Below are 12,360 nucleotides of genomic sequence, written 5' to 3' on the forward strand. Positions count from 1 at the left end.
TAATGTCCTCTTGAATGAGTGATTTTTGCCTCAAACAAAATGCATGCCTAAATAAAAGGAAAATTTTGTGAGTCACATTAAAGTAGTAAAAAAAAAAATCAACAATAAAAAACAAGACAAATGCTGCTAAAGCAGAGAAGTTCACAAGCTTAACCCTGAGCCCAATCCTTTCATCTACTTTGTGTTACATCTATGTGTTCTCCAGTGCTGTGCACACTAACATTTGTCTGCATTACTGATGGAGAAGGCTTTGCAGAGATCTTCAGTGATAGATTCTCATTGGCCAGTTTTTGGTGTTCTAGGGAGTTCTCCTGACCATGGGTTATGCAATAAAGACTTATGGAGTTGGGGAAGCTCATGTAACATCTCAGCATACTGAAAAATTACAGGATTTTTAAAAGGCGGTTCCCATCATTTATAATCACCCCCCAAATTGCATATGATGACATGCAGCATACTTTTATTGCAAATGGGAGAGTGGATTGATTTTCTCCCCAGGGTTTGAGGAAGCCTTGCTATTCGTTCCTGCTGTCTCAGTGTAGTTGCCTGGATACTCTTCTCCTTGACTATTATTCTGATTAAAGGGCAATTTAGAGATTTTTAAAAAAACTGATATGGCATCTAGAAATATTATCAGCCCTCCCTTAACACTGATTTGTCAAGTGGGAGATTGAGCATTGCTATTTAGGGATGGTTTTTCAATAGGCTAAAATCACAAATTGATTCTCTCATTTCTCTCAGACCCCTTTAAAAGTACATTTGTACTAACTGCAGTGAAACTTCTATGGGATAAATTTCGTTAAATGGCTTTTGGGGGTTGTATGCATGGGGGATGATGCCAAACTTCATATTTCATAATTTAAAGATAACCAAACATTATTGTGAATAAATACCATCAGATGGATCTCAGGGGGAGGAAATGACAAATGCCTCAAAATCAACATTTTTGGAGGACTTTCAAAACACCTATCTCTGATGTTTAATTAACAGATAAGGAAGTCAAAGCCCTAATGTCTTGACTCAGAGAAAATTCCAGATATAAAAATGTATACTTACAATCCACACATTTAAATAAATAATTATTTTTATTTAAGTATAATTTGCATAAAAGTAACTATCTCCATTTAAAGTGTATAATTTGGTAAGCTATGAGTACACATCTGTGAAATAATTATTGAATATCATGATCCATATAGAAAGCACATAAACACAAAGTTTTGGGGAGCTCCTTTGAGAACTATCCCACCAGTGGCACTGCCTACTATATCTGTATCTCCCCTTTTTAGGATCTATACTAATAAAAGGGTAATTTGCTAATTAGACTGGATATCTTCTGAATTTTCTTCCAGACAAAGCCATGCTGGCAGGGGCTGAGGCAGAGACAAGGGCAATCAGGCTGACAGGGGAGGGCAGTTGGGGGTGATCAGGCTGGCAGGCAGGCGAGTAGTTAGGAGCCAGTAATCTCAGATTTCAAGAAGATGCAGGCTGGGCTGAGGGAACCCCCACTCGCACAATTTGTGCACCAGGCCTCTAGTATTTTTATAAATGAAAATAGAGTTTGCACTCTTTATATTCTAACTCATTTTGTTCAGAATCATTACTTTGACATTCATCAGTGTTGCATATATCATTAATTCATTCCTTTTCTTTGCTAAGTAGCATTGTAGGGATAGATCCCACTTTGTTTTTCCCTTCACCAGTTTATGCACATTTGAGTTATTTTTAGGGTTCTACTCTTACAAATAAAGCCTCTGTGGACATCCATGTTTATTGCAAGGCCATATACTTAGATCATATGGTAATTGTATGTTTATTTTTTTTAAAATGCCCAATTGTTTCTCACAGTAGTTGTACTATATTGCAATCCCACCAGTAACGTAGAAGAGAACCAGTTACTCACTACCCATGCCCTCATTGACATTTGTTCTGGTTGGTCTTTTTAATTTTTATTTGTTTATTTTAAAATATTTTTATTGCTTTTCAAGATTAAGGAAAAGAGAGAGAGAGAGAAGAGAGAGAGAGAGAGAGAGAGAGAGAGAGAGAGAGAGAGAGAGAGAGAGAGAGAGAGAGAGAGAGAAGGAGAGAGAGAGAGAGTTCAATGATGAAAGAGAATCATTGATTGGCTGCCTCATGCACATCCAACATTGGGGATGAAGCCCACAACCCAGGTAATTGTTCTGACTGGAAATAAAAACGTGATCTGCTGTTTCATAGGTCAATACTCAACCTCTGAGCCATACCAGCCAAGGCAATCTTTTTAAATAATTTAGCCATTCTAATAGGCACATTCACTGTTGCTACCTTGTGCATTTCCCAGGTGACTAATAACTTTTTTCTTTCATTTACATTGGCATTCTCTATCTTTGGTGAAGTTCCTGTTTAAATTATTTGTATATTGATTAACTGTATTGCCTGATTTATTATAATTGAGGTTCGAGAGTTCTTTATACATGTTAATATATCCTGAAATCAAACCCTCCATATGTTCTTTGCAAAATATTTCCAGGTCTTGTGTTTTCATTCTTTTAACATTCATTCAAAGAAAAGTTTGTAATTTTGATAATGTTTAATTTACTTTAAAAAAGTATTATGAACCATGCTTTGGTATTAGATTTTTTTAAATTTTAAAACCAAGATTTAAAATATTTTTTCCTATGTTATTTCCTAGGAATTTTATAGTTACTGATTTAAAAATGAGATATTTTCCCATTTTGACATAATTTTTGTTCAGTGTGAGTTCTTTCATTCTTGTCCTCTGTGTCTCTATTGAATATATGAAATATCGATAGTTATAATTGTTTCAATGTCTTTATATGGTAATTTTATATGTCCTTCTTCTAGTTCAGGTTTGGCTGATGTATTGTAATTCTAATTATGGTCCTTATTCTCCTCCCCCCCACCCCCTGCATGTCTCTCTTTAGACTAGATCAGGGATTAAAAAAATAAGTCTCCAAAATATTAAAAAAACTTATTTAGGCTGCTTAATTTGTATTATACAGTTTTCTTTTCCCATTTTAAAAACCATAGTGGAATAGTGTACCTTTGCATGTTAGGAATAAAAGCATTTTGGTCTCAACAGAACAGATAAAGAAAGTACTGGACTTTCACACACACATTCGCAGGTTGTGGGGAACTCAGGTCTCCCACCACAGAGACTTCAGCTTTGACATCTGCATGGACCAGCTGGAAATGGTTAGCTTGTTTCCCACCATTTGTGATTGTGAATTGGGCTTGTTAATAAGAATGGATGGGAGGCAGGTGTGGCAGTTTCTGGGTGGTTATTGGTACATAATTGCTTCAGGCTATTGTTTTAAGCAGTTTCCATTGGTACATTGTTCCAAGTACAGCTGTCAATAGAGGCTCAGTTAGGAATGCACAACTATGCTATCTAGGCTCCAATTACAAATCTAAATTAATCATGAAAAGCATCCAGATCTGACAATTTCAGCAAAAATGTTACTAATGAAAGCAGAGCTCATAATAGCTGAACTGGTGAATAGAAAAAAATCCCAATCTTTTTAAAAATTTCAAGGATGAAACTCTACATTCAGAGGTGAACTGCTTCTGTAAATTTAAAAAATCTAAGATTTTTTCATGACCATTTGCAGTAAATCAAGACTAAAATGCAAATCAGGATTAAAAAATTCATTTTAGAAAATCTCACTTAAAATGTTTAATCATTTTATATATTTCAATTTAGCAACTGCGGCAATGGTGTAAAGATCTCTTTACTGAACACGAATGTGATGTATTTTTCTAAGTCAACACAACTCAGTGAAATATGTGGAAATATATCTAAGTGAAATTGCCAACATGAAACTGTGTCTGCTGCATATTATTTGGGGAGAAGAAAGGGGCTGATCAGTATAGTGCTTCTGAATTTTAATTATGCAGATATTTTTATCCCAGACTTGAAAATCTAAAAGGATAACAATTGCTAAATTAGGATAAAAGGGAATGGCTTGAAGCCCTGGTCTACTTGCCTTGTTTTTCAATGAAAAAAATAAAAATGGAGTTATGAGAGGCCCCCTTGTAAAAATCATTCTGTAGCTTCATTGCACCCATGAGAGCTGGTCTGGTTTATCCCAGCACACCCGGCTGTAATTATGGCTGTTTCTTCCACGATGCCACCTGCATTGGGACATAGGATAATCACATGACCTTGAAGGAACTTTGTTATCTTCTGTCACATGGGGGAATTTGAAAAATGAACTCCCTTGTCCAGAACAACCTGTATTAATCAAAGACTGCAATATTTGCTTATCAACCACTGGGCAATAGCAGAGATTTGAGTCCTGCTGGAGGTAGCTTGGCAGGGCAGAGGTGGGAGCTTCCAATGAGATGGGGGTTCATAGACCCGTATTTGTAGAATCCTGACATCCAAGGGAAGGGCCATGTAGTGCTCTCTCCCATGACTACACAGATACTTGGACATACACAGAGGGAGTGTTCTCTATAATAGGGGCTGCAGGAGGCGATTTCCAATGGTTACAAAACATCCAAGTTTTTCTGGCGATATGTTTGCCTGCATTGTTATTCTCATTTTCAGAGTTTCTGAAAACGCCTGCAGTATTGTTATGTTTGGGCTTCTTGACACTGATATTATCTTTCAAATCATTCTTCCACATATGTGCACTTTTAAAATCATAATGATGGAGAAAAAAGTTATTTTATGTAGTTAAAAAAAAAGGAAAAGTCTTCTTTCTTATGAAGGAAATTGTGAGACATGTTCTTGATAACCTTAACTGTACAACTTTCCAACTGTTGCACATTCTAGGATACAGTCTTTCCAATGTCATGGATTGGCCTGTGGATTGGAGGACAGAGGCTTTGGAGGCGCCGACACCAGGCTTTGAATTCCAGTCCTCATTTCTTCACATGTGAGCTTCAGATGCACTTGGCTTCTCGGAGTCACTGTATCCATATCTGTAAAGATCAAACATGGATCAATGTTTGTAATGTTGTTTGTGATTGTTTATGTAAAGATAACATACATTGGACATTAAACTCACCTTAGACAGTTCTCTAAGCACTTCAAATTGTCTCATTTAATCCTCCTAAAATTCATGTTTCAGATACTCTGCTTCTTTTCCATTTTACTGGTAAGAATACGGCTCAGCACCTGCCCAGCACAGAGCCCGTCCTGGAGGCCTAACCTGCTCATCTCCAGATTGGCTCCAGGCTGAGCTGCTAGGCTCAGGGCTGTCACCTTTCTGTCTTGTTCTTGATTCTTAAAGAAACAATACACATAAGCACACTTTCAAGCTGAAATGACAGTTATGTCTTGATTCATAAACTTTTTCATTTTGTGGGTGAAAACCCCATGGCCAGCAGGGGTAGGGGCAGCCACAGGCTCTTGCTTCTAAGGATGGTGTGTGGAGATGCACCTCTGCATGCGTGAACTCAGCTTCCTTTATTTGCACCCGACTATTCACCTTCTGACCTGAATCCTTCAAACTGAACCCGTCCATTCTGGGTTATCGATCCCAATAGCCCATCTTCCTGTACCTTGGGTTTCCCCAGTCTCAAGAAATGACAAAACTGGCTTGTTGTGGCTCAGGCATCCTGGTTCAGGTCCTTTCTCTCCAACCACCCATTTTAAATAGTGGCCGGTTGGAGGGACCAGGTATAAGTGCACCTGAAGCCACCACTTCCCTGCCCTGATGCACGGACCCGTCCACACTGTGTACGCCTGGATTGTGACAGCTCCCTAATGTGTCCCCACTTGCCCAAGATGCTCTCCACACAGCAGCTCTAAAAGCCAGTCCAACTGCAAAACCCCAGCTTAACACCCTGGGAAGGCCCTTCTCACCCAGAATAAAGTGAAGGCATTTCTCAAGGCCATACAGGCCCTACTGGTGATGCCTAACCCAGCTGCAGACAAGAATTCCTCTGGGGCCTTAAATATACATATTGACTCTAATTACCAAGCCAGGGCATGGAACCATGTGAGGGGCCTGGAAATTGGTGTTCCTAAAAGCCCCAGGTGATTCACATACAGAGCTGAGGCACCCACCAGTCCCTCCCTCCCCAGGCTCCCAACTTCTCCTGGTCCCAGTTCATCCTGGAGCCTCAGCAGAGGACCCAGAATCCACCCCACCCCCAGCATCCTCCCATGCAGCGGGCTTTCTTGTCGATGGCTTCCTTTGCTGTGCAGAAGCTTTTTATTTGGATGTAGTCCCATTTGTTTATTTCCTCCTTAGTTTCCATTGCCCTATGAGCTGTATCAGTAAGGATATTGCTATAACAAATGTCTTCTAAATGGCTTCTTCTAGGATTTTTATGGTTTCCTATCTTACATTTAAGTCCTTTATTCATTTTGAGTTTATTTTTGTGCACGGTATAAGTTGGTGGTCTAATTTCATTTTTTTTTGCAAGATTCTGTCCAATTGTCAAAACACCATTTATTGAAGAGATATCTTGACTCCATTGTATGTTCTTCCATTCTTTGTCAAATATTAATTGAGCATAATGATTTGGGTTGATCTCTGGGTTCTCTATTCTAGTCCATTGGTCTATATGTCTGTTCTTGTGCCAATATCAGGCAGTATTGAGAACAGTGGCTTTGTAGTATAGTTTGATATCTGGTATTGTGACCCCTCCAACTATGTTCTTCTTTCTCGAGATTGCTGCAGCTATTCGGGATCTTTCTTTATTTCCCCCCATTTGAATTTTTAGAGAGATTGTTGTAGGTCTTTGAAGTATGATGTGGTATCTTAATGGGGATTGCATTGAATCTATAGATTGCTTTGGGTAGTATGGACATTTTAATGATGCTGATTCTACAAACCCATGAACATGGTATATTCTTTCATTTGTTTATATCTTCTTCGATGTCTTTTTCCAGCATCCTGTAATTTTCTGAGTACAGGTGCTTTACCTCCTTGGTTAAATTTATTCCTAGGTTTCTTATTTTTTTTGTTGCAATAGTAAATTGTATTTTTTTTCTCTGTCTGTGAGTTCATTATGAATGTATAAAAAAGCTATAAATTTCTGGGTGTTAATTTTGTATTCTGCTGCATTGCTGAATTCATTTATTAGTTATAGTAGTTCTTTGATGGAGTCTTTAGGTATTTCTATGTACAATGTCATGTCATCTGTCAATAATGGTAGTTTTACTTCTTCTTTTCCAATTTGAATGCCTTTTATTTATTCTTCTTGTCTGATCCCTATGGCTAGCAGTTCCAGTGCTATATCAAACAGGAGTAGTGACAGTGGGCAATCCCTGTCTTTTTCCTGTACTTAGGGAAAATTAGTTTAGTTTTTGCCCATTGAGTATGATGTTGGCTGTAGGACTGTCATATAAGACATTTATTATGTTGAGGTATGATCTCTCTACTTCCACTTTGCTGAGAGTTTTTATCAAGAAAGAATGTTGGATTTTGTCAAATGCTCTTTCTGCATCAATTGATATATTATGAGATTTTTATCTCTCAGTTTATGGGATGTATCACATTTATTGATTTGCAGATACTGTACCAGCCTTACATCCCTGGAATAAATCCCAGTTCATGATTTTTCTAATGTAATGCTATATCTGATTTGCTATAATTGTGTTGAGGATTTTAACATCTATGTTCATCAATGGTATTGGCCTGTAATTCTTCTGTGTAATGTCTTTCTCTGTTTTTGGTGTTGTTTTAATGGCCCCAAAGAGCTGCTGTGAGCAAACACTGAGTGAGACTGTAAGTAGGGAGTGAAGTCAAGATCATACATGTGGCAGGGATCTCAGAAGAAAATAAACTCTGGAAAAGGCCAGATATTCTAACAAGACAGACAGAAATATGTCTGGTTCTGCATGAAAACAATGTTTTCTCAGAAAGTTACAAACCAACACTGCCCCATGTGGGCTTTGGAATCACATTTTTACTGATATTTTTGGTTCAGAAAACTTCCTATTGAGGTTGAATCTGGGTTGGGGATGCCTGAGGAACACATCACAGAAGTCAATTTGTATTCTCTTTGCTGGGATAAGGTTTTATCATAGGCCACTCAGGCTTTTACTGGGGGCTGTGGGGAATAACAAAACCATTAAAATAATAACAAAACAAAAAAATCTACAGAAACAAGTACATTCCAGGACAATTCAGATAACTGAATGGTAGGGACGTATTTTTAAAATACTGGAATTGAAAAGAAAATTCAAGGTAAAATAAAATTATAAGAGGAAATAAAAAGATAATAAATGAAAGATAAGGCTGATGAAAATAATCATATGACTGCTAGGTTTAAAATACAATATCTTTTATAGGGACTATTGATGGACTTCTCTTACTGAAAATGTCTATATGGTAGACTAGAAATACCAAAAGATTCTGACTACAGGACATCCAAACTGATGCAAAGAAAGGGGAAATCATCCTTCTAGCTAAACAGGCATCTGACAACACACGTGGCATTTTCCTTTGAGATGGTATAAAGCACACTGACTCCAAACAGTGTCTGAGAAATCAAGGAAACCGTTTACAGTATGCTAGGTGCTGGGCCTTTAAACTCCTGAAAGAACACACAGTTCCCAGGGATGGACTCACCTCATGGAAATAGTACAGACAGACACAGGTAACCATGTTCACACAACATATCACAAAACAGGAGGCACGTCTTGTCCCCAACTGGGCTCCCAAGGGTCGTACATGTCCACTCAGGAAGCAAACTGAAGTGAGCCAGACAGCACTGCAGCTGCCTCCCTGTGGGCCTGGGAGAGGTGAGCTCACAGAGGCAGGGAGTACAGATGAGGGTGCCAGGGGTGGGACATGGAGAGCTGGTGGCCAAGCTCTCAGGTATATGATGACACACTCTGGGGGCCTGGTGTGAGCTGGGGACTGAAGTTGACAGCGTGTGCATTTGGAAGTTATTAAGAGAGCAGAGCTTTAACTGCTCGCCACCGCAGAGTGGTCATATGTGAGGCAAAGGATGTGCTAACTAACTTAAGTGGGAACCACTCTGCAATCTGCACACATATCACATCATCACATTGCACACTCTAAGCTTACAGTGACACACATCAGTTATAGCCGTCCTCTATGAGCAATGTGCATGACTCCGGGGCCTCTGCCTTTCGCCGCTCCCCTGGGATTCCGCCTCACAGCCCAGGCTCCCTCTCTTTAAGCCTGGATCCCCAAGTTCTGGCCTCAAATTGGGGTTCAGAGCAGTTGGAACTGGGGCTCAACACAGCCAGAGCTTTTGTTTCCTTCCCGCTAGGCCAATCTAGCATCAGAGTCAACATTCCATCCTCTGCTAGCAATGTGCGCGACTCTTAGTAATGTTTTTAAAAAGCAAATTTAAAACATTCCAGATAAAATGTAATGTTAGTAATTGTCAGTCACTAAGGGAGAGTATTATAGTGATTTTCTTCCTTGTTGCATCATATTCATGATACTGTGTAATACTATTTTGAAAAATCCTGGTCACTAAAGGGAGGTGTTGCCATCTCCAACTCTAACAGTGAGTGTGTCAGTTGCTTTCACCTCTCACAGTGCTGGCCTCGTGTGTGTTGGTGCACTGTTGCTGGCTCCTTGCCTGTTTGGAAATGCTGTGGTTTTTGGGGCCCCTTTATAACAGTATCCAAGCTACTTTGTTCCTGATCTTAATTGTATGCAAGTTTCTAAAATTGGTGTGCATATTTCCACCCTTTTTTCCTAGTATTATTATTAATATCTTTCTTTGCCCCTTAATTTTTAAGCCAGCATGTCTTTATATTTGGTTTCTTTTTTTTAACCATTGTAAAAGGATATTTTAAAATAGGTTTTCTCTGTTTTAAAAGTAACAAATTCTTGTCCAATCCATGTGTTCAGTGGTTGAGCATCAACCTATGAACCTGGAGGTCATGGTTTGATTCCCAGTCAGGGCACATGCCAGGGTTATGGGCTGGATCCCCAATGCGGGGCATGAAGAAGGCAGCCAAACAATGATTATCTCTCATCATTGATGTTTCTATCTCTGTGTCCCTTTCCCTTCCTCTCTGAAATCAATAAAAATGTTTTAAAAAAAGTAACAAATGCTTATCTTAAAATTGTTTGTAAAAATCAGAAGTATAAAGAATAAAATTAAAAGTTCCAGAAACTCCTGATGAGATAACCAGTTTATATTTTGTTATTTATTTTTGTTTGAAAATGTTTTTTTTAATTTAAAAATTTTAAACATTTGTATTGGAGTCTACTGGAGATAATATAAGTTTCACATGTATAACATAGTGACTTGATACTAATACATTGCAAAATGATCATCATAGTAAGATTAGAAATATCTATCACCTTACATAGTTACAAAATATTTTTCTTAATACAAGAATATTTAAAGTTTATTCTCTTAGCAAATATTACATATACAATACATTATTAACTACAGTCACTAAGAATTATTTATTGTGTAACTGGAAGTCTGTAGGGTTTGATCCCCTTCATTCATTTTGCCCAACCTTCACTTGTGGCAAAGACTAGTCTGTTCTAAATATCTATGAGCTTGTTTTATTTTTATTTCATAGATGAGTTGGATCATGCAGTAACTGCCTTTTAGTCTGACCTATTTCAGTTTGCATAATACCATGTAGATCCATTAGTTGTTGCAAATGGCAAAATTTTATTTATTTATTGCTGAACAATAGTCACATTTTAATCATCCATTCATCGACATTTAGTTTATTTCTATACCTTGGCTACGTTACATAATGCTGCAATAAACATGGGGGACATATAGCTTTTTTAGTTTTTTAGATAAATACCCAATAGTGAAATTGCTGCATCACATGGTAGTTCTGTTTAAAAATGTTAAAGGAACCTTCATATTCTTTTCCATTGTTGCTTCACCAAGGGACATTACTACCAACAGAGCAGCAAGTGTTCCTTTTTCTTCACATCCTCATCAAAATTTGTTATTTCTTGTCTTGTTTAAATGTATGCATATATTTCAGAGAGGGAAATAAAGGGAGAGAGAGATAGAAACAGCAATGATGAGAGAGAATCATTAATCAGCTGCTTTCTGCACATCCCCTACTGTGGGTTGAGATTGCAACAAGGGCATCAAACCATGACCTAACCAGGAGTCAAATCATGACCTCCTGATTTATAGGCTAACACTCAATCTCTGAGCCACATTGGCTGGCTCATATCTTTTTATAGTAGTCATACTAATATATTTAAAGTTACATTTAATTGTTATGTGGATATGCTTTTTCCTGATGATTAGTAAAGTTGTGCATCTTTTGGCCTTCTGTATATTTTATTTGAAAATATGTCTCTTCAGTTTCTCTGTTGATTTTTAATCAGATTGTTTTTTGCTACAGATTTGTATGTTCTTTATATATTTTGGATATTAACCCATTATCAGGTATGATTTGTAAATGTTTTCTTTGTATTTTTTGGTTGCCTTTTCATTTTCTTGATGATATCCTTTCCTGTGCAGAATCTTTTTAATTCAATGTAGTTTCATTTGTTGATTTTTGCTTTTGTTACTTTTGGTGTTAGATTTTTTAAAAATCAGCACCAAGTCTTGAGTCAAGGAGCTTGAAAATTATGTTTTATACCAGGAATTTTATAGTTTTAGATCTTACCAGTACATTTAAGTTTTTAAACCACTTTGAGTTGAATTTTGTGGAGAGTATAAGAAAGTGGTCCAGTTTCATTCTCTTGCATTTGGCTGTCAAGTTTTCCTAACACCATTTATTGAAGAGACTGTCCCTTTCTCCATTGCATATTTTTGGCTTCTTTGATATAAATTAATTGACCATGTGGGAATTAGGTTATTTCTGGGCCCTCAAATCTGTTCCATTGACCTTTGTGTCTGTTTTTACAACAGAACCATACTGTTTGATTGTTAAAACATTGTAGTATAGTTTGAAACCAGAAAGAGTGATTCCTTTAGCTTCCTTCTTCTTTCTCAAAACTGATTTGGTTATTTGTGGTCTTTTGTGTTCCATATGCATTTTATGAATTTGTCCTACTTCTATGAAAAATGCTATTGGAACTTTTATAGCAATTGCACTGAATCTGCTTTCAGTACTATGGACATTTTTACAATATTGATTATTCAATACATGAGTACAGAATATCTTTCCCTTTTTTGTGTACCCTTCAATATGTTTAATGTAAAAAAAATTTGAAAGTATTATAGTTGTCCACTTTTAATTCTCCATTGATTCCCTTCACCCCACATCCACTCCCCTGCCAGGCCTTCACTGCACTATTGTCTGATCATAGGTTATGCATATATTCTTATAAGTTCTTTAGTTAATCTCTTCCCACCCCTTACCTACCCCACACCCTCCCCTGCCTTCCCTCTGAGATTTGTCAATCTGTTCCCAGCTTCTGTTTTCTGGATCAATTTTGTTCATCAGTTTATTTTGTTAATTAGATTCCACATATG

Source organism: Pipistrellus hanaki, assembly GCF_964339955.1.
Source record: "Pipistrellus hanaki genome assembly, chromosome: 1".
Lineage (NCBI taxonomy): Eukaryota > Metazoa > Chordata > Mammalia > Chiroptera > Vespertilionidae > Pipistrellus > Pipistrellus hanaki.